Raw genomic sequence first — 23,337 nt, forward strand, 5'->3', positions numbered from 1 at the left:
GATGAATCTCAACTGAAGACTATTTTGTGACAATGTGGTTATTATAGTAGGTATGTCCACAAACTTAAAACATTTCACTACTTTAGAGAAGGCTAAAATAAATATAGCAAGCCTCTTAGGGATTGATTCTACATACAAAATTCAAGCAAAGTTCCTATCCTCACCAATAAAGACTTCAGGATCTGTACCAATGCTTATTTCTTTCTCCTGCTGTATAATTCAATAAGTAGAACTACAAGGCAAAAAATGTATATAAAATGGAACCCATTGAGATGTGGCTCTTTGTCAAAAGAAAATTGTGCAGTCGGGTTATATGAAATCAGACTTCAATATCTCTGTATGATTTAAAAAAAACATACTGCCAGAAATAAAGTTCATCTGCACTGAAGTTGGTGTTGCTGCTTCAGCAAATTACTTGTGCAAGTGGCAGTGATAATTGCAGCCAAGGAAATTATTCCTAGCAAATTATTTATTCAATAACTTTCACCATTTCTTCTGTCCATGATTTTTCTTTGATCAGATGGCAATTCTCTCAGTGTTATTCTTCATTCAGAATTCTTAAGAGATGTCATCACTGAGCATATCTCGATCCAAAAGACATTCACAAACAGCTATTCAAAGTCCACATCTGGCTTGAAGCCTGTGTTTGTCTCCAAGACTGTCAGGTAGCAGATGTCTCAATAGCTTCCCAGTAACCTTTGTATAACATCTTGGAGAAAATGTGTGTGACTTCCTTTCAATAAAGGCTGACTTGCTGAAAATGCAATTCTTTACGCTAACTCTGGGAAACAAAGGCTTAATATAAGCTATGGGGAGAAAGCTTAAAATCTAAATACAGCTTTTTAAGCACAGTTTTCTTGAGCAGTTTCTGCTTGAAATCTAGTAGAATTGAAGCAGTGGTGAAAGCAAGCAACAGAGCGAATAGCTGCTCCTTGGAAATACTATACAGTACTTTCCCCCTGGTATTTCCTAATTCACCTGTAGGGTGGCAAGGGAGGGAAGCTGGAATCTAGGGAGCATCAGGAATCAAGTGAAGAAAGAAGTGATCTTTAAGGTGTCATCTGTCTGTAACACCTTCCTTTCCACACCTACTGACCCATCTCTCCCTCTCCCTCCCCCCGCTTTTCTTCTTTGTCCACCTGCTGTGCACACAGCAATTCCAGGCTCTTGAGCATCAGCTATGATTGAAAAACCTTTATTTTTTTTCTCTGTAGCTTCATATTTATACCCATATTCAGTACAGTAATGTTTACTAAGAATACCAAGGGTAGGTGCATTCAGCCAAAAACACATCCTCATCTCTTCAGCAACTTCCTACTCACTAATCAAATATATGCCTGCCTATTGTACTTTTGAAAGAGATAGGTAGCTGGTTAGTAAAGGAAAATTCTGATGGGATTTCATCTGCATAAAGTAGTAGGACTTGAGCTGTCAACATAGTGTTTCAGGTATTAAAACCTTCATTTAGAATACTTCAGATGTCTCCAAGAATACTGGACATACTCTTTCATTGGTGTGTATTCTTCCTACTGTGCACTACCAAATACTCTATTCCCCATAGTGATTTTGGAAAAGGAAAATATAATGTTTCATAATAGTTTTTCTTATTATTTTTGAGGTTTTCTAATAAGAATATTCAGGAGACATTATTGTTCCCTTTCATAGGAAAATTCTTTTTTTGGTTGTATTAAAAATCATTCATCTAAGGAGCTTAATAAAATTCCTATATAAAGAAGTTCTTATATTAATATATGTATTTTATGCCACTTCAGCAGTAGTTCTAGATTTAATTTTGTATAAGCTATTTGGAGTTGATTAACTAGCATATAATCTCGGCCAGCCAAATACATGAAAAGTTGGTGGTGTATTTTTAATCATCTATATTCAGAGTGGGAAATTAATTTTACTTTGATTTTTTTTTTAAACATCTCCTGATTAAAACTTAAGCAGTCAAACGCTCAGGCATTTAACTTCAATGTTGTGTCCTCCTCTATCAGAACAAAATTGGGCATTTTCCTATACACAATAGAGGAAAAAAAGCAATTACTATCAATCAGTGACTAAGCAACAGATTGGAGTATTTAGAAAGACTCATTCATACACAGATTTGCAGCAGTGTTCAGCTCCTCTGATTAGATTCCATAGATTTTAAATTGTAGCTAATTAGGCTGTCATAGGTTCATTAATGGCTCTACTGATTCAGCACTCCCTCACCTGCATGCATATTAAAGCTCATTAGCTCCCTTGTCTAAAATACCACCTGCATTAATTGCTGCTGATGCACTAGGACTCTTCACAAGGCTCTTCTGACAACTAGTCTACCTGCTTGTAATACCCATTGCCCCCAGAGCTCTTCAGGAGAGCTAGCAGATAAAGTTCATAGTGTTTCACACATTGTAATGCTGCAGCTGTTGTGAGGGCAGTCAAGCCTGTTTTCTGCTTAACAGCAGGAAATAAATAATTAGCAATGTCTGTACTGTAATGCTTACCACAGGACCAGTTTATTTGCTCTGGAGTCTCACTACTGTAAGATAGCTAGCAATATCATGCACTAACAAAGTGCTAGGGGAAATCCAAAGACATAAATAAGCTATTATGACCAAGAAGAATAGATGACCTCAATTTAAAGCAGGCCTGATATTCTGTGATCATTTTAGATTAAATGTTTGGCGGGTTATCTACCCTAAGGACAGTGGGCCAGTTTTGTGACACAGTTCTTACTTATCCTGTACTCCTTTTTTTTTTTTTTTAAAATGTAGGTATCCTTATGGATATCAGGGTGCTAGATTGTATACCACAGGGCTTACATTTTACAGCTTGAGCCGGAAGCAACTGAGAGAGATTGCTCTAAGAAAGAGATCTTCCTGCCTCCTAATTTCCAAGCAGTTATAATCAAAGACAGACCAGTGAGATAACATGTGACATAAACTCAAAAATACCACTGATAACAATACTGACAGCAGATTGCTCTGTTGAAAGGCTGTTAAAATGCAGACAATGTCTTGCCTTGCCTTGGAGAGTTTTGGGGTAAGCAATGGTAACCTTCTAAAGAAGGTGTCCACAAGTATAATTTAATTGTACCGAGGAACCTTTATTGTTTTCTCCCAAGAGTTAAATATATCAAATTTCCAAGAAATATCTCGTATTTATAGTAATATTTTCATACACAGTTGTATTATCAATCTCCCAAGGTTTCTTTTTTCTCACTTCTTTATATTAAACTAAATTAATAACAATACTTTTAAATTAAACAGCTTATTTTTTAAAATATTGAAATGGCAATAATTGAATTTTTACATGTTTTCTTTACACAGACATATATATATGCATATGCAAGCATCTACACCCCCTAAAACTATTGTGTATATTACAGAAAACAGAGAATTCACAAAGTTTTGCTTGATTTCATTCACTGTAAGGAATATTGGAGGGGGGTGAATGAACCATACTTGCATCTTATTTCCCTTGGAAATATTCAAAATACCTCCTGAAGTTTTCTTTCGCAAAATTTTGAATAAGATATTTAGAAGAAGGACTACTACAAATGGAAAGAAAAATGTCTGTTTCATACTAATAATTGTGAACTTACCATGCAAACTGACAATTCCAGACTTTCTTCTTCAATACTGTAAATACTTGATGGAATGGAGAATCCTAGTGCAGTGAAACCTAAACCCTGTTTCTATAGAAATCATGGGCAAAGCACTGACTTAAGTGATGAGTGATGCCTCAAATAAAGAAAAATACAGAAGGTATTAGAACTTTACAATTACTGTTTGAAGCTCTTGCAGTGACATTGAGCTCTTACCTGTCCTTTTAAAAACACCAAAAACTGAATTGTCAGTGAAAAACACCAATTTGAGTAAACTCAGTTTACTCAACAGGCACTGCATTATTGGAAGACACTGAACAGTTAAAGATTTTAGTTCTATTCCTCTTCTCTTTCTACTGGAAACCCTCAAGTATCTGATGACACACACAACAATTCCTGTTATGAATGCATTAACATCCTGTTACTTTTTCTTTTTCTTTACTAGTGTAAATGAAAGAAGGAGCACAGTGTTGTTTATTTCAACCTTAGTTCACCTAGGCCCAAGTCTTGAGTGAGAGTACAAAAAACCCCATCCACGTGGTTAGTATAATTTTGTTATGATCAAAGGCAGCATCCATATTTATAATAGTAGTGTTTCTATGGTGAAAAATGAATACTTCACGAAATGTTCCATCCCATCAGGGGTTAGTGTAATGGGAATCTAGATAGGCAAGTTAACAATAAGCCTTCCACTGAATTCTGATCAATACTTTGATCTTGCAAGTCTGAATGCCACTCTCGCAAAAACAAAATCACTGTATCAGCAGCAGGTGGCTTAAAAATACCTTGCATGATCATTGAGGCACAGACAGATGGAACCAGCAAAGCAAACCCACTGATGATGTTTTAGAACCATTTTGGCAAGATCCAAGATGTATTCCCTTCTTCCCATCAGTGTAACTGCTGACAGATGTAAGAAAATGAGAGCTCAGTTCCCCATCTCATTCCACCTTATTCATTCTCTCTGGTTCTGCAGAGCTCTGGAATGTGACAGGAAGGGCTTATACTAAAGAATTCCACATGGAGCAGACTTTAATTCTAGTCAACGCAGTAGCAAGTGAGAAAATTACTCCTTATGGTATATTTTCCTGTAAGATTTACTTCTTCCTTTCCCTCTTATTTTAATTAAATGCACTTGTGGACTGAAGACTAAAATATTGGCTCTTTATCTTTCAACTTCCCTTTAGAGCCTAGTTGTATTCTAGAGGTAATCAGATTTACTAATTCCTTTGAATGACATTCCTCATTTCAGCCTGGCACATATACAGCTTTTATTCCAGTGTGGCTATGATCATGATTCAGTTTCAGCTTATAAGTCAACGATTCTCAAGTTTTTTTCCATCTAGACCTAGGTTATAACACATACCAAGTAATGACAACTGACAACAATTTGCACCTTTACTGTCAGTCTCAGCTGAGTGATGACACCAGAAAGACCATTGCACATTCTTACCCTTAGATATGGGATCTGGGACACAGCAATTGGGAACATGAGGATGGCACCCCTTGCTGATGCTTTTTTACCAGCCAGTGAAGGGAATTGTTTTGGCAGTCTAGCGTCTTCACAATATATTTGACTAAGTGGTTTTGAAGTGTAGAAACATCCAAACTCCTCTATTTCTTCTAGCTTTAGTACTATGTAGAGTTTCTGATATTTCCCAGAAGTGCTGTCTGAGAAGATCTGTTGCATCACAAGTCTTTCCACAAGGGAAACACACAGATGTTCCTAGCATCACAGAGAATAACAAACGATATATTTTGCAAGCATATACAGGATCAAATTCTCACCCAGTATTATACCAGGAAGACATGTTGTTGGAAAGAATGTATTTTTTTTGCTTATAAACAGATTACCATGCAAATACTTTTATGTACAAATCACAGAAGTGTTTATCCATGCTGAACAATAGGATTATTTTCCCCTTCTCACATGCACATGCACACAAACATTCTTGTTTTTTAGAAAAGAACAGAAGGACAGTTTGAAGATCAAAATGTTTGTTTCTTCTCCAAACATCATCCTTTGAGCACTCTAAAGTAAGCATCAGTAAGAAAAATCAGAGGCACTCCTGGAAGGGAGGATGTAGTTTTTCCTGACATTTTTCTCCATAGAGTGCATACTAAAACCTCTCCCCAAACCTGGGATTAGTTATTACAATCTGTGCACCGGGACACAGAGAATAGCTACTGGCTGTGAGCCAGTAAGCAGCGTGGCTTCCTGCCAGCTATCCTGCCACTGCTGGAGAGCCACTCTGCAGTGACAGCATCTGGATAAGTGTGATCTGCACCAATGGTTTTGACATGTCCCTGGTCATACAACTTTCTGTGGGCCCCAACTGTAGCCTCATTTGCACCAAGTCGTTGAGTCAAAAATATCGACATTAGGCAATATTGTCATTGTTCATTAGCATCAATGGGAACTGCCTTTGGATTAGACCTGTGGATTTTGCACTCCATTGGAAATGTACATGTTTTTCCCTTCATTTTTCTTGCCATAAGAAGAGAATATAAGGGTCCCTCTTTTTTGTTTCTTTGTTTTGGTAACCTGTTCAGCCAGCATATTTAAAATAAAGCACTCTTTATACAGTCAGGTATGAAACACAAACTAGTTTTGAGGCACATTCTACTTCTATATTTACTTTAGGTAAACTAGAAATGTCCCGCTTTTCTTTTCTTAACATATTTGGTCTGTTTATCTTTGAAACTGCAATGTTAGCAAGACAAGATCCTCTCAGGTTCTTGCTGCAGTGTCTTTTATTATGCTTATACAAAAGGGAATGCACAGTGCCTTTGAGACCTTAAAGAAACCCGACAGAAAGGACAGGCCTTTGAAGTCTAAAAAACATGTATAATCTACTTTTACTTAGTCTAACAGAAGAACCATATTTACCATGCTCATGTCATTATGGATTTTAGGTTTTTGTTCTGAGTACAAGGTGTATGATAGCCTTGAGATTATCAATTTTGGATATATTTGAAAGTTGTCTTTGATCTCCTTAAAGCTATCAATCTCAGCTTTGGAAGGAACAAAGAGATAAGAGAAACTAGAAACCTAATTTGCATTTGATACCTCTGGAAAAAAAAGCAGAAAAAGCATGGAACTAAATAACTAGAAAGCCAAAAGTCTTGCTCTATTCACTGCAGGGTGTTTGTAAAATTGCTTGTTTTATAGCTAGAGAGACATCCAACAGACTGTAGTGAGATAAAAACCAGTAACTCAATTATAGCCATGGGCAGCCTTATTCTTTATATGGCTCGTAAAACTAGGATTTGTTTGTAATGATGAACTAGAACCTGTATCTTTTGCAAGATATAAGCCAGAAGCCACACAATAGAGGCATTTGTTTAGACTTCAGAAAGAAGTCTGATAAAAACTAGATGTTAATTATAAAACGGAATAGAGGAATAACACTCTCTTAAGGGCTCTGAAAGTGTGTTTTGATAATTTTTCTTTTGAATCAATTTCATCCATTCTCTTATCACACCACACCACATCTTCTCCAATGATTCAATACCAGCACACAAATACTGCATGGCTTTTTTCCCATTATCAATATGAATGAAGTGCCCTACCAGAAAGGGTCAGAAAAGCCATTGCCCTTTCCTTGTGTAATTGTTTTCTGAAAAAAACACACTTCTCTTGTGTTGTCTGCAAGAAAATGACCAGGTCAACATGCACTTCTTCAACATTGCCAACTCTAACATAAAAAATATAGCAGCATCTATACTGGAAAACAATGTGTAAATGCCTAGCATAGCTGAATGCTTTACTGCACACAGTTCTCCCCTGAAGAATAAGTACAAGGCATTTGAAGGAGAGCCTAGCAGTGTCATTTAATACAAAGGGGTAGGCAACTTCCCCTTTATGCCACTCAAAGTCTTCAAATGTCTGAGTGACTATGAGATACTGCACACAGTTGAGAGGACAGAGAACTCGAGGGATAGTTTGTGGGTGGATATTCAGCATTGGTTCACCAGCCAGCTTTCAAACTCACAGTGAGAGACTGTTGCAGCAGAGCTAAGCTCTGGTGTAACCAGCCTTACTACCAATCCATCCGCTTCCTTCTGCACCTAGAGACCCAGACTGTTCTGTAGACTGCAGCTTGAACATGCACTGTCAAACCTCCAGAAAAGCAGTAAGAAGCATTTCACCATGTATGAAAATACCTGTGCCCAGGAGCGATAGCTGGCTGTTTCTGTATTACTGCCAGGTGGTCTTACACTCTGATGATTTCAGCCTGAGAATCAATGAATAGGACAGAATAGACTCTCATCAGCCTCATTTAATTATCTCATAAGGGAATTGCTCATGGATCAGAGGACATGAATTGAGGTACATACAGACACCAACTGAAATCCTGTTTTTTCACTTACAACTACCTGCAAAATTCTCACTGATAGAAATGAAGGCAGAATTTCATCCATTTAAACTAAAAGTGGAAATCCCTGTAGAAAAAATGAGAAAGGGTTACATAGGTTTGAAGGAAGGACATTTGACAGTTAAGGTAAGCCAAATAACTTGTATAACATGATCCATTCTCTTAGTTGAGGTAACACATCTCACTTCATTCCTAAACAACAGCTGGGGATGAGGTGTGTTGGAGGGTTTGGGGGTGGATTTTGGTATTGGGTTTTTTTCCCTCTTTATTGTAGCAAACGATAGACTGTAGGTTATTTAAGTCAGATTAAAGACTTTCACATTTTTTGCATATTATTGTATAATATTTGTACTCTGAAATTCTTATTAGAGCCTACAGTAACTTCAATGACATTTTCACAGCATCAGGTAGTACAAATGACATGCTAGTTTCAGTGCATATTCTTCTGTTTTCTGTTTCAACCATTCTTTATTTATCCTCCTGTCTTATGGCAGAAGTTCTCTTTCTCCTCCATTCCGTGAAATACTAACTGATAAAGTTCTTGTAGTTTCAAACCATTCTACAGCAGCAAGCCCTAAATACTCACTGATGTATTTGAAAGCTGTGTAAACCGCTGTCTGAAACAGGGATATCTAAAGTGTAGTGTACTGAAGCGTGAGACATTTTTGTGGATATGGAATTCTGTTTCTTTATTTTTATATACCTATTTCTAAATTTAGAATTAATTCAATCTGACAGTCCTTCATTAAGCTTTTGTGTGTTGTCTGAGGATCTCCATTTATGGAAACCATCACTGAGAATATTCTTCTTCTTTTCCAATAATATAGAGCAGGAGCAATTCTGAAAAAGTCTGCAACAGCTTTGCACCTCAGGGTCTCAGCTGCTTTTTAACTCATCTTGCCACTTAGGATGCTATTCAAAACTGGATGCAAAAGAACATCATACTGCCAAAATTTTGTTAGAGTGGTATGAATAATAGCAAGATTAACTAGAGGAAATTGAAGCCCAATGTGGTTCCAGCAACGTAAGTGACCTGAGAATAGATATTATGTCCAGTTTCTTGGTGTCGGTTTATAACAGTGAGGACCACGTTCTTACATTTCTGAATAATGCTAAGGATCATTTCAGCAGTATATTTCACTTGTTGACATAATCTATGATGTTCTAATTCTTTGCTACAAATTTCCTCATTTTTGCTGTGAAGACATTCAACAGATCTATACTCTATTTTCACCCTAGTAGATTTTCCTTTCTGAATCACTTCTAATAAAATATATAGAACCAGTTCAATAAAAATGTTGCAATTAATAAAACAAATCCATGGGTCAGTTCCACTGCAATCAATGAAACATTTCTGTCAACTCCATGTTCTGATTCCAGTGTTGGATTTCAGTGGACCAGAAAGCACACTAATAAAATGTAATGAGAAGGTTATTTTAAAGGAAATAGGGGCAGAAAATGGGCAGGAGTAAAGGAAAAAGACTGAGAAAATTTTTCCTTAAGGGAGACATCATTCATCAGGGGCCTGATTCAAAGCCCATAAAAGCCAATGGAAAGCCCCTCAGTGACATACAGATTGGCTTCAGATTAATATTTTTTTTTCTCAAAAACATAAAAGTCGGAGCCTGGTGAATGTTCCTCTATATTTTACAGACAAAATGTTTATTTATTTACTTGGTATTGAAGACTTATCTGAGATCTAGAGTCTCAGAGTATAAGATAGTAAGACCTGATAATTGCTGATACATAAAATCAGTGAGTTACTGATCTACTTCCTGAGTAAAATAAATAAAGGGTTGATTCTTTTTGTGACTAGAGTACTTGATTGTGATTAGTTTGTTCATTTTTCCTGACCTTTTTTTATCCTTATGTCTTGTTTTCCAGCACACTTCTCTCCTCAAGCTTCAGTACACCAAAGCTGAACTAGCCTAGCGGGCAGCATTTCAGTTTCAAAAGACATAGAAACAAGAAGGATGCTATGCAGCGGAAAATAAAGTGAGTTTTATTCACACCCTATGTAATAAAAGTAGATTAGTCACCACGAGAACTAAAACGTGTGGACCAGACCTCACAGAATGAAAACACATGCATCTCCACTAGGAGCTAAATATTCTCTTCTGCAGAAACTCCCACTCTCCCAGTTCTTGGGTCAAGGATGATAAAATATATCACACAGATTTATTGAGACTAGCTCTATGCTTCTTCTAGTAAAAGGAAAAGGACACAAAAACACCTCTCTGCTCTTGCCGTGCAGCTCATTATCATGCTTAAACCTGTTAAGATTGCAAAGGCTGCTGGGAGCTAATGCTGGCATTAATTAGCCTCATCAGACTGGGTCAGGAAAAGAAGAGGGTTATGACCATTTAACCTGACATATTCTGATAAGAGATTTAAGGCCAAACAATCTTTTTGTAATCTTTGTAGTTGCTGGAAGTCAGTGAATATATGGTTTGGTTCTTACTAAAGAGTTAACACAAGCCTGACATGAGGTGCTATTACGCTTCTGCTTGCCTAGAAATGCATAGATTCAACAAGAAAAAGCCCTGGAAACTTTGCAGTGAAGCTTCTGAAATAGTGTCAATGGTTTGGTTAAGTCTAATGCTATGTTTCTGTACAGCAGGAATTTCAAGAAGTTATGAATGTATAACTTCTATAATAAGGAGCTGTTTTGGAAATCTTAAATAATACATCAAAAAAACATATGCTGAAAATGGATCCCAAAAGATCAATTTCCATCGTACTGTGGTATCCTACTCTTACAAAACTAATTCTCAGCATTCCTCAAAGTTAATTGAACTTAATGTTCAAGGAACTTAAATGTTTATATTTACATCTAATAAACAAAGTACCCCCTTGCTTCATAATTTTTTTGAGAACGCTGGCTAACAAATTTCTCTCTCCAGACATAGGCTGGATATATGATAAGAGGATCTTTGTTATGAATCAGGCTAAGAAATATTTTTCTCATATAATCACAGGTTCAGAAACTATCTCTAGTTCCATATGGAAAATACCACATAAAAGTAAGTGTAATGATGACAGTGAAGAAGAAATGTTGATGTGCAATCTCAAAAGCAAGGTAGATTGCAGTGGAAGTTTAGCAGTGTCATTTGAAATAATTTTTACTCCTTTGAAGTCAGCAGTTTTGAGATGTTATCATCTGCTGATTTTGAAATCTCATGTGATCATATTCTGATTAGTTTTTCCAATCCCCTTTGATCATTGCTCACATAACATTGTAACCTTTTCTAGGCTGATTCAGCAAACTATGTATAGAATTTAATGATAATGAAAAATTATTTGAACTCTCTGTCTTTCATGATAATCCCTTGTGGGACTGATGAATTTTAGGAAAAAATTGCTTTTGTCTTAGGTGAACAGTTTTGTAGTTAAGCAGAGGAATTCAATCCATAGAGTATTTATATAGAAGCTTTTACCAGTGCTGAAAACAGTGCTGCTGTTGCTTTGAAAAGACAAGGAAAAAAGTGCAATATATTATTTCATCTCTATATAATCTCCTTCTGTCCTGAGATGTCATGTCCATGTCCCCTTTAGAACTTGTGGTCTGAGCACTGCAATGTTATGTTGTAAAATAAGATATATTAGGATATTCAGAGAAATACTAACTTTCATATTAATAAAAAATAATTATTATATTCATTATTCATTTTTAAGTTGTAAAAGTAACTAAAGGCTACAGTGATGATGAGTCCTTTATGCTGGATACTGCATGAACAGATAATAAAATCTGTAAAACGTCTATCACCTTCCAAATTTCAGTGTAGTCAGCATAGCAAATAAAACCTCTAGACATTTCAAATAACTTAGACAGGCTGCATCAGAAAGGTTGGGCACTAAGGGACCATGGAATAGGTAAAGTGTCAGTTGTTTCTTCTATGGTTTTCAGCTGATTTTCAAAAGAAGCTATAGGAATATATTGCTGATGAAGACGCACTATTTCAATGAGTATGCAAACTGAACTATTACGTCTTTGTGGTTCATCCATCACCACATGACACTGACACCTTGATAAATCATCATTTATTTCTAACTTAGTTTATGCATGATTTTTCTGCAATGTAGGTGATTATACTTGGTTACAGATGCTAATTTTCAAAAGTTTACAAAAAGTGAACCATTTTATGGAGGCCAAGTCAGAGAAGATAGCAATGAGACATTTGTAGCATTTCACCTCAAAGCAATTCGACTGGAATCAAGTCAGAAGAAACTGGAGTTGTGGCTATCCAAAGTTTTCTAGTCATTTACCCAGAGTTGATTTATTATCTCTGTTCAGTTCCCAGTGTCTTATATAACAAAAAAAAACATATGCTGGTATGATTTCGAGGAAAGGATATTCCTCCCACAGGCATAAACATTTCTGCAAGTTAGAAGAAATGTAATAGAGAAAAACTGAGGGCATTTTATTTTCTTGAATATTCGCAGACAGCATATTCTATACATTTCATTTATATTGCAGTCCATGCTTTATTTATTGGTATGTTCATAATCATAACAATGACTGTATCTAAAACCCTAGGTGTATATGACCGTTGATTTAAAAAAGCTGTGATATTTAGAGTTTTTATATGAGTGAAGTAATTAAAAACAAGACATCAATGATGGAATGTCTACAAAGATAAAACTGATACTATACTTGTATAGAAACCATCTGTGGGTAGGTTAAAAACATTTATATATTGTGCAGGAATAAGCTCATAAAATGCCACACGCTGTTTGATTCAGCCAAAGCTATTTGGCTAATTTTCTGGTCGGATCAGAAAAGAAAAAAAACCTGAAAACAAGAAAATAAGAGTGTCCCTTTGGTCAGGGAAGGTATTGCATGATTATCTGTGCAAAAGAAAATTCCATCCCTATAAAAGTGGTCAGACAAGAGTTATGCTGCATCTTGAACCTAAAGGTGGAGGAAATCCATTACATATGTACACAAGGCTGCAGGGAAAACGCTGATCTGAGCATATAGGTTTTGAGCATGGCGGTGAAATGTGTTTCAAGGAACACAAAGAAGAGGATGCAATAATGAAAGCACAAATGGATTAGTGAGAGATAGTGCTCGTATATTAGATGGACATTTTTTTCCCATGATGCCACAAAAGAAAAAGTAACACAAAGGTAGAAGTATGGGTATTAATTAAAAATAACTGAGAGCCTGTCATTCTGTCACTCATATAGTACTCACACATGCAAACCCAACCTATATAGGGAGCACGTTATGCTGCAATATCCAAGCATATGCCATATAACCTTTTCATAAGACTGCTCTGGTTTACCAGTGTGGAAAGGCTCAGAAAAAGAGCTTGCAATGCTCACAGAGAGTAAGGTTTGTTTCACAATGGAGAGTTTACCAAAACAACACTAAATTAGTTTTAGTCATTCAGATGCACTTTCAAATACAGTGAAGAGTTCTCACACATGACTTGTTTTTAAACCTCACTCTCATAAAAATCAATACATTTCAGGAATTGTCTGTAGGTTCACACTAGCCTAGTAGCAGCATAAGTTTTCGTTACACCAGTCTAACATAATCGCTGCTATAATACCTATTCCCAAAATAATTCTCTTTCCTCATCTCCCTTTTCCCCTGCAGGTTAAAAGTAGTAGCAAATCTCAGTCTCCACCTACAACGAAAGAAGTGTTTCAAAGGGTGATGGCTGTCTTAGGCGAAGGGAAAAGAATAAAGAAGCTGAGAGTGAGCTGACAGAATCAAGTGAGTACATGACTCTTGAGCGATGCTTACCATTGTCAGAGATATCCTTTAGGGAAATTTTCCATTGCAGATGTCATACAGTAAATGAAGTGGAACAGAATTAATACAGAACCTGCAAGACTAACAAAGAAATTTTCAGGGCTGCAGTTCTTTGTTGCTCTTCCCGTTCTACAACTACTCTTTAAATTGACTGCATTTTGGGATGAACTGATATACCCTAGCTTTGAGCCTCTGATATTTAAACTGCTTATGATCCCAAACACACATCACAACATTGGTTTGTTTTTAGTCAAAAAACAACTTGCATCATATTCATATGGAACATCCATGTGTTGAAATATTTTTGTAATCAACTAGTATAGCAGAAAGAAAAACTTGTTTTAGCCCTTCTCTGTAGTCATTTTTTGACCCATTAAAGGTTGGAAAAGTGGGAAAGAAAACCAATGATGTAGAAACACTACAAATTTTCTGTGAAGGAAAGGGAATTGTGCAGGTTTGTTTGTTGCTTTTTTATTTTTTTAACTACCTTCCTAGCCAAAAACAGAAATAAGAAATCCTTCAGACAAAATGCCATAGAAATTCAATAACTCAGCCAATATCAGTGGAGGATCTGTAACAAGGAATAATTCTATCAGCAGTAAATGCAAGTAAAAAAGTTGATAGGATTTTCTGATTGTAGCAAATGTATCAAAGGAGTGTTGTTGTTCTCTCCCTTATCGCATGTGGTCATAAAAGAAATTATGGCAAAATCCTGGAGAAGAAAAAAGTGTTTGTTATATACTCCTTCACACAAGGAAATGGGCATTGTCTTTTGGGTGCGCAATTAAAATACTTAACAACCATTTCCACACTTAGGCTGCACTGAGCCCTTTTTTTTTTTTTTCCCTTCCCTTTTTTAACAGAATATTTTATTAGTTTCTAATTCTGCTTAGGACCCACTTTAGTCATACTTTCTGCCTTAGATTAATTACCCTGATCTAATTCATTTAGTGGAGGACAGCTGTGGTACGTGGGTTGCCCACTGATGTATTGTGTTAAATGATGCCCATCTGTCATTGCAGCATATCACCATGGATTCAGTGTCATCCACTTCATTGGCTCTGCTGAGATGTGAAGTACAGCTATGATGTTTACCACTGTTGTTAATTTAATATCTACACCTTTAATAACCTGACTGCTGTCATTCGCTGAACAATAATACATGATGGCCAGTGAACAACCAGGTAGAAGGCATTAACTTGACAGCATAGTAGACCATTTGCGACAGTTAATTAGAATACTTCCAGGCAGACTTATTGTTGAGGGTCTTGTAGGTCATTCCCATGCAAAAATGCCTTATTGAAAATAAAGGTTAAAAAAAAAAATCCCTGTTAACAGTGATACTGACAAGTATGATCATTAGCCCATTCTCTTGACTCAGAAGTGGTAATTTTTTATAAGACCTATTTTCTCTTACCACAGATCTGTCTTCTGCTCTTTCCTCTAGCCTGCTTCCTGTCTCTCCTCATTTCTTTACCCCTTTCTTTCTCTAAAAAAGAAAAAGGTTGGGGGTAGCACATCCAAACACAAACTGTCATTTAAGTCCACTGTTTTAAAGGTAAAACCAATGTGGGTTTCTCATTGTACGAATGCCAGGTCCAGACATTGACCCTTTAATGAATGTGAAGAAGTAACCCATTCAAAGGGTTCTATCTGTTGTTTCTTTCTGAATGGAAAAGGTAATAACAAGAAAAAAATAGTAAATTCTTATCACAAAAGGTTTCTTACACAGTTGAAACAAATGTAAATTGATGTTCGTATATTCTGTAGAGTGATATTTTTAAAAGCTGTAATATTTTATCTGTAGGCTTACATGAAAACTTCACTGGACAAAAAAGCAAATGCATGTGGAAAGAAGTACTGTGTGCTGTTAACCCACTTTCATGTATCTGTGCAGACAGAAATAGACACACACACACACCACCGCACTGGTTATCTTTTTTTAGGGAGCTAGGGAAACCCATATGATTGCCTGCAGCTGGTAGTGTGTGATTAGTGTTTTAAGACTCTTGGCTGTTTGCCTCAAACAGATATTCAGCTTTGGAGCAAGGCTACCACCTGTTACACAAGCTTGCAAAACCTCAAGACTCAAATTAAATAATTTGGAATGTTGTTTTTAGAAGAGTCTTGATGAGTCCATTGCTTTGCTTCTTTCTTTTAGAAGGGCCTAAACAGGAAGGGTGCCTCAGTGGTCACAGAATGGAACAAATAGTTCTTCCACAGCTTTTCCATTCAATTTTACACTGCCCAAGAATAGAAGGATTTGCTAGGGGCCTTAGAAGTTTAAATGCCATTAAGGATCTGGGACTTCATGTTTGTTTGCCTGTTTCCTAGTTGCAAAATGGGAACTTTCCTATTACAACTAGCATGGCATTAAATGCCATTGAGGATCTTCATGTGCAACACTGACAGACAGCACACTGATACAGGCTTGAGAGCTGGTTGCTAAATGTCGATGTTACATAAGAGGACCCTAATGCCCCAAGGCTGGCTTGGTTAAAATAAGCCTGTAAGCTTCTGTCGAGAAATTCGTTCCATAGACAAAGTGTAATTCATTATAGTTTACACTGCATAAGATGATCTAGGACTATAATAAAATTTAACTATCTATCTGGCCACTTACAACTGGGTTAGACTGGTCTTAAGAATGACTAAAAAACAGAGATAAAAATCACACCTAACATAAGAAGACCTGCAACAAGAAGCCTTAGGGTATAGCAACAATCAAGACTTAGAAAGCTCTATAAAGAATAGCTTCATATAATTCATGAAAGAAAGATACATCTCCTTATTTCCTGTACTCAAATAAAGTAAACCCAATATTTTACTATGGAGACTGCTTTCCCAGAACTAACAAGATTTTAACATGTTCCTGAAAAATAGTGAAGTAATATTAGCAATGGTCTAGGATTTATGACTCTGACAAAAGGAGATATAATATATTTTGAGAAGTATTTACGTTGCCACAGTTTTTGCAGGTCACTGCACACCATAGTTCAAGCTTCAGAGCTAAGGGTTAATTAACAGCAAAACTCTCATTTTGATTACCCAAAATACCGTCCATTTATCTACATTTTTTTAAAGAAATATTCTTTAAGAAATCAACTTCAAGAATTTTAGTATGCCAGCTCTTTGAAGAGTTTGGGGGATTTTTAGTTAAAAGTCTCAGATTAGCATTATAGAGAATGAGTTCCAAGTCATAGTATCCAACTGTTATTTTAATATTTTATCTACCTTTTTCCATCATACAAAGAAATATTAGAAGCCACCAAACTGTGAACAAGGTGTCTGCAAAGAACCTGAATGTGAAGCCATGTAGGTGCTCCACATATAAATACCTTTGCTGACTACTGTGAAATGCAGGTAGTTGACTCTGAACACAGATAAACAACTCCTTGGGTACAATACAGATAGAACAAAGCTGCTGAATTTCATTCTATTCCCAGTCCATTTACATGGTGAAAATGACAAATTGCATTGTTTCAAGAAGAAACAGGGGCCCAAATATTTCTGTTTTTAAAGCCTTATGAAATGGCTCACATCTTTAAGTTTGCAAGCAGGAAACTTCACCAAAAATTTTCCTTTTTGTGTGTGTCCTACTCTTCCCTCAAAGAATAAAGTGAGACAAAGGATAGATAGCTTTAAAAGACTGGGTGTTCATTAGATTCAACTGAAAATAAGATTTTTCTTTAAACCATTCTTCCTGAGATCACACACAAAAAAACTTTGGGAGAGACAAATAGACCATGGAGGAAGACAAAGAGGCAACTTTAATTTAATAGGCTCAGTTTTTAACTTTTTCCTTTTAGAGTAACAACATGTTTCAATGATAAAAATACAAGCTAGTTGAGCCAAAGGAAGGCAGACAGGTTTAGGGGAACCAGACACAGAAAATGGGATTTGACTGCATCCAGACATGTATTCATTCTTGATTTCCTTTAAAGATGGCAGAAATCTTCTCAAGATAGTTAAAGGCAAATTAGGTAAGATTGGTCTTATTTTAGAAAATACATCTAAAACAGGCCAGATGGGTAATTCTGTAAAAATAAAAAAATAAAAAAAATAAAAAAAAATAAAAAAAACCAAAACAACAAGAGAAATTCTACCCTGCAGTTTCTATTGAGAAGAGCACTTTCTTGCTGGATAGTGTGTTCTCCAGCTGCTTGGTAAGAAGCAGAAAGCAGGAGACTGCTATGCAAAGCAAAAGCAGACTTCCTCCTAACTAGTCCAAAGGAGGCAAAGTGTATAGGAATGACATATGCATACATGCATGGGATGCACTGAGGGAGATACATAAATAGCAACTAACAGCCATTTTCCAAAGAGACAAGAATGTGTTAAAGTCATAATATAAGATGGAACTGCAAAAAAACATAGGTCCAATCACCTTTCTTCAAAAACCAGTTCTTTCAAGCTGCAACCAGCACAGAACTTGTAAGCTCAAATAATCAAAGGAACAAAGCACCTGTGTTTCAAACTGTGGCAATCAGACTTTGAGGTAGAGAATATCCAGAACAGAATAAAATAAAAGTAAGAAAAGAATATGAATGTACTGAGGAGGAAAGGGCAAAAAACTTTAAGAATGAAAATTATCTATTTAGTTAGATGTTAACATTGGTGCATGAGCAAAAGCCTATAAAAAAATAAATTAGAGATGGAAGTTATAAAATGGCTCCTAGCCATTAGGGGCACAGGCACTGCATTCCAGGAGGAGTAGCTAATGATCTACTTGATTTTAGGATGGAATTTTATAAATTTATGATTAGGACCACTGGTCAAGAGACTTATCTAGCTGGGCTGTGGAATAGGTTAAGAGTACCCTGAACAAACCTAGAGAAAAACTATGTGTTCCTATGGCCTAGGAGTGCTATCCCAGATCCCCTAAAACACAATTATAATACTGTAGTCCTAGTCTTGAGGTATCAAACTGCCTCTTGTCATGCAGGTTTAAATAAATATTCACGGTGATGAAGACTGAAATCACGAAGCCTCATATCTAACTGACCACTCAACCAGTGAATTAAAGGATTGTTCTGCAGTTCTCCTTCATATTCAGTCTCTAAATATTAAACTATTTTCTACAAGAAAGAATTGCTTGGGCACAGTGGAGTGAAGTATCTTCATGTCCACAATGTAGAACATTTGATTAGGCCTCTACCTTTTTGTTCAGAGCACTAACTCAGAGAGAGTAGTGTCCCTGCCGTGCTTAAAATTTCTGGGACATTTTTATTTAAAAAAATGTTATGCAGTTTGAAATGCAGTGTTTGAAGTGGGGTTTACCAATGAATGGTTAAATACGATTGTGTGCATAGACTCAGTGGAAAATATATCTAGAGCCTGTTTTACCAAGCAAAATAATTGCACAACTCTTGTATGTGATTTGAATGATATCTGTGCTACCAATGAACTGCAAAACTTTGGAATTAGAGTAATATTGCTGTTCTTTTCAGTTCAAAGATAAAGAAAATGTGTAAGGAAAGAACTATGTGGAAAATACTTTTTGTGACTTTAGTGAATCTTAGCTTTTGACAGTTTCTGAAAAATGCTTCCCCTCCAAAAAGAAAGTCACCCTTGCTCATACATCCTAGACACTTTCAGTTTAACACTGTACATCATAAAAGCAAGGACAATCTAAGGTTAAGGAAAGAAAGTTCTTCCTGTTCTGAAAGAGATCTGTGAACAGGGCAATATACCTTGAAACGACCAACTTCCTAATTAGAAGAAGTTGCATCAGAGCTATTGGTGGGAGGGAGGGTAACTTGGGAAATCAATGAAATTCTTTAAATACTATGTATGGTGAAAAGTCCCTTCCAGACTGAGTTGAATCATACAAGTTTAAGGTCAAGGTTTGCAGAAAATGGCTTTTTTCAGCCATTCACTTGACACCTATGAATTCCTACTTGCATTTGCCACAAAACAAAACAGAAAAAAACCCAAACCAAAACCCAACAGCAAAACTGCAAACATCACTGTGCTATAGAAGTCTCACCAGGCTAATTGGTGGCCACATGACTTACTTGATGTGCAGTCAGTTCCTTGATCTCTACAGCAAGTCTCAAGAGAATAAACACATGGAAGTATGCAGAGTGGTATCTGTCTTGCTTCTTAGGGCACCATAGGGCGTCAAAACTGCTTTTGCAGCAGAGCAGGAGCAGCTAAGTGTCTGAGAGATCACAAAACCAAGCCATAAGCTTCAGCCTTTCTCCAGACAGGAGACTGGAAATGGGTCCTTTGCCAACCCTGTGGCTGGCTCTGTGGCATAGACCTTGAGCATTTGTTGCTGCCTGGTTTGCATAAATTGACTCCCATGCCTCCCTTCAAGTTTTTCTGAGTCCCACTGCTGGACTGATTTAAACCCAGTAGAAGGTACTGGTGATACCTTTTCTCAGAGTGTAATAAACATAGTTATCTGCCCATGCAAATATGCTGAACATTGCAGAGAAAGTCGTATGCAGATGTTTTGAGTTCACTATGTATTTTCAGTGCTAAGTTCTTTGTTTTCTCTTTTAGTCACTAGTGGCAGAAAGTTTTCTGTAGCACCTAAAATGATGCCCTTCAAGATGGCTCCTTTAACCTGGTAAAGGAAAACAAAAAAATCTATACAGACATGGAGAAGTTCTGCATAGACTTATTGTTTGCACAAAAATTTTGAAAATTATTAACAATACTATTGAAATTATTAACATTATTTTTTTTGTGAGAGCATGGATTTGGGTTACCATACTTGGTTGGAATATCCTAGGCATCTTTGACTCAATGAAAGTTTATTTTTACAAGGAGGATCAGAGGAAAATGATGTATTTCTTTCACTCAATTTATTCTTCTAAAACAAGACAACAAAAATCCTTAAAAAAACAGAGGTAAAAAAGTACCCAAAATCTATTTAACTGAAACCATTTAACCTGCACTTAAATGAATACTTCCTTGCTCTTTTATCTGTGTTACATGAACAAGAATCACACCCACTCTGAAGTTAAATTCTGATTTTAAAGCCCAAATCGGACAATAATGATGCATAAACTATAGAAAAGCATCAAGCAAGTTAATATTATGGGCTCCACACTAATTTTGGTAGACTTGATATAAAATATTCTCCTGTCCATCCAGTAGTTGTAACCACAGTTAAACTAACTCTGCACAATACAAAAGCAAATACATTTCATAAAATCTTATCTTTTGTGTCAATCCATCCTCAATATAAAACTTGATCCTTTTAAAGACAAGAAAGCTCCTGCTGCCTTCCATGAGTCAATTCAAAAAAACAACTGAAGATCAATTTCCATTCACCCCTGCTCATCTACATGTGATAAAGTCCTTGGCTGATTCAGCTGGGCATAATTCAGTTCCTATCAATGAAATTATGCAGATGCTGTTTTAAAAATTTTAAGTCCTTATTAGCTGTAAGACTGGCTTTTTTACTTGTACTTTGTGGTATATTACAGACACCAGTGACACAATACTTTCTGCCCAGTGTTATGCTGGCAACTGAGATCTCATATTTACAAAATCAGTGAGCATATGCTACATTAAGCAAGTGAAGTTATGAAGAATACTTTTAAATTTGTTTAATAGATGTGTAAAATAAAATATATGTAATGTGATATATATCCTTTTCCACAGAATATATTTCAGATGCATACTGCTTTTGGTCTCTTTGGGATTAAATATATTGAGAACAGGAAAATTATTAAAGGCTAAGCATTGCAGTTTTCATTATAAATTTCCACTGCACAGTAATGAAAACTGAATAAGCAGATTAAAAAATGATTTAAAAATTAATCCTCAAATCTCTTCTTCAAGAGATTTTGGTCTTCAATTAGTAACTCAAGATTCAAAAAGTTCACATTGCAGAAAGGAAGCTTGATGTTATTGTCATGTCTGTTTTTGCAAATAACCTGGATATAGCTGACTGAAATTGAAAATATTCTCTCAATCCTATTTTAACGTCAGACTTGATGAGTAAAATAAAAAGAATTTGCATAAACTAATATTGATTGGGAAGAAATTGTGATCACACTAGTTTATCATTACATAACCAAAAAATTGTTTCTAGAAAAAAATAAAGTTCTGACAGCTTTCAGATAAGAGAAAATTCAGAAGCAGGTGTTTATTGACTGAATTTGAAATACTGAGTAAAATCTGGATCCCACAGAAGATAAAGAGTCAATGATTGCAGTAGTATATTTTCACTTCTTTTGAAGAAAATATTATAGTTTGCTGCTTTTGAGACTCACATTTTTCTTACTCTTTTGTGTGAAAAATCCCTATATATCATCTATCTAATAAATTTGCTTTTACTGGGGAAAAATTCTAGTTTTTTTTTTTGCTTGCTTTTTTTTTTGTTAAATCTGAAACAAATTTCTCCCCCAACACCTTGGTTACTCAGGGGAATCAAATATATTAAAACTAATTTGGCTAAAATTTTGTAACTCCGAAGAATTTAGAAACAAATCTCATTATTATTTTTTAACAAGTGACCATGAACCTGTATGTCTTAGCAAGATGATTGCTATGTAGTTTTTGCTCTATAGTTCAAGTTTTACAATAGTAGGGTTTTTTTTTTAAGAAGATTTTTAGTTTTAGTTTACTTTACTTTCTTTATTTATATTTAGGTCTAGGCTCAGAAAAAACCCTACAATCTAAACAAAAAAAAAAAAAACCCTGACAAATATGCAGAGATTGATGTATTTCTTCAGGGCTATTATCAAATCAGTAGACATTGAGTACAATAGGGTTTTCTATAGCACAGTCATTTAGTTCTTCAATAGCTATGTAAATGCACCTCAAAGTACATCAGATCATCTTCCATTTTCCCCCCTGCCTCTAGCAATGTTTTACAATATACAGAATATGACTGTTCATATATTCTATTCAAAGATAAAGAGAATAATTAGAAAGTGTACTGTATAGGTAATCTCATTCTTAACCAGAAACAGTAATTTAATTTTCACACTGACAAACTGCACTGAAATGTAAAGAATATTCTTTCTTCCTCTGGCCCCTTTGCTCATGCAACTATAGACCTGGTACTTTCAGGAATCATAGCAAAGCAATGCAAAGATGCAGGTTACAACTAAGTGCCATTAGGTCAATGGGACTTATTCCTACCTTACTGGGAGATGCTAAGAGCTATATGACATAATAATTTCCAATCATGATGTCAAGAATTCATCGTATGTTTATGCTGAAATAATCTCCACAGAAAAACAGAAGGACTAACTTTACTCAAAGGGCTTCCTCTGAAGCTCTTCAAACTCTAGCTATGGTACTGGGGATAGCCTAAGAAGAAACTGGTTTGCAATTTTGATCCATTTCAATCCTGCAGTAAAAAGAAGAAAAGGGTCATCTCCCTTCATTTGCTTGCGCTCCAGCCTTTTCAGCTCAAAGGCAGACCTGTCCAGAAGGTAGGTAGTCTTGTTAGTACGTAGTGATGTGCTTATATGTATATACTGGTGAACAAATTCTGAGGTTAAGTAACTGAATGCTGAGAGGTGGGGCATAGCATCCTAACATGGGAACATAGCTCTATGCCTTACAAACAGGTAATCTGGTTTATGCTTAGGCACTCAGTCCTGGACAGAGAACTCATATCATTTGTAGAT

General features: G+C 36.0%; 1 long non-coding RNA gene across 1 annotated transcript in view; it reads left to right on the forward strand.

Moving 5' to 3' along the window:
- Positions 1-9,863: 9,863 nt before the first annotated feature.
- LOC133277400 (uncharacterized) overlaps positions 9,864-23,337 on the forward strand; it is a 30,393-nt gene continuing 16,919 nt past the window's right edge. Inside the window, exons 1-2 of the long non-coding RNA XR_009746189.1 lie at positions 9,864-9,966; positions 13,577-13,696. This is a non-coding gene — a long non-coding RNA (uncharacterized LOC133277400). The remainder of the gene's footprint in view (positions 9,967-13,576; positions 13,697-23,337) is intronic.

This window comes from Pezoporus flaviventris, unplaced genomic scaffold (assembly GCF_033815535.1).
Source record: "Pezoporus flaviventris isolate CSIRO_AGI_PZ_B2104156 unplaced genomic scaffold, CSIRO_AGI_Pfla_v1 ptg000055l, whole genome shotgun sequence".
NCBI classification, from domain to species: domain Eukaryota; kingdom Metazoa; phylum Chordata; class Aves; order Psittaciformes; family Psittacidae; genus Pezoporus; species Pezoporus flaviventris.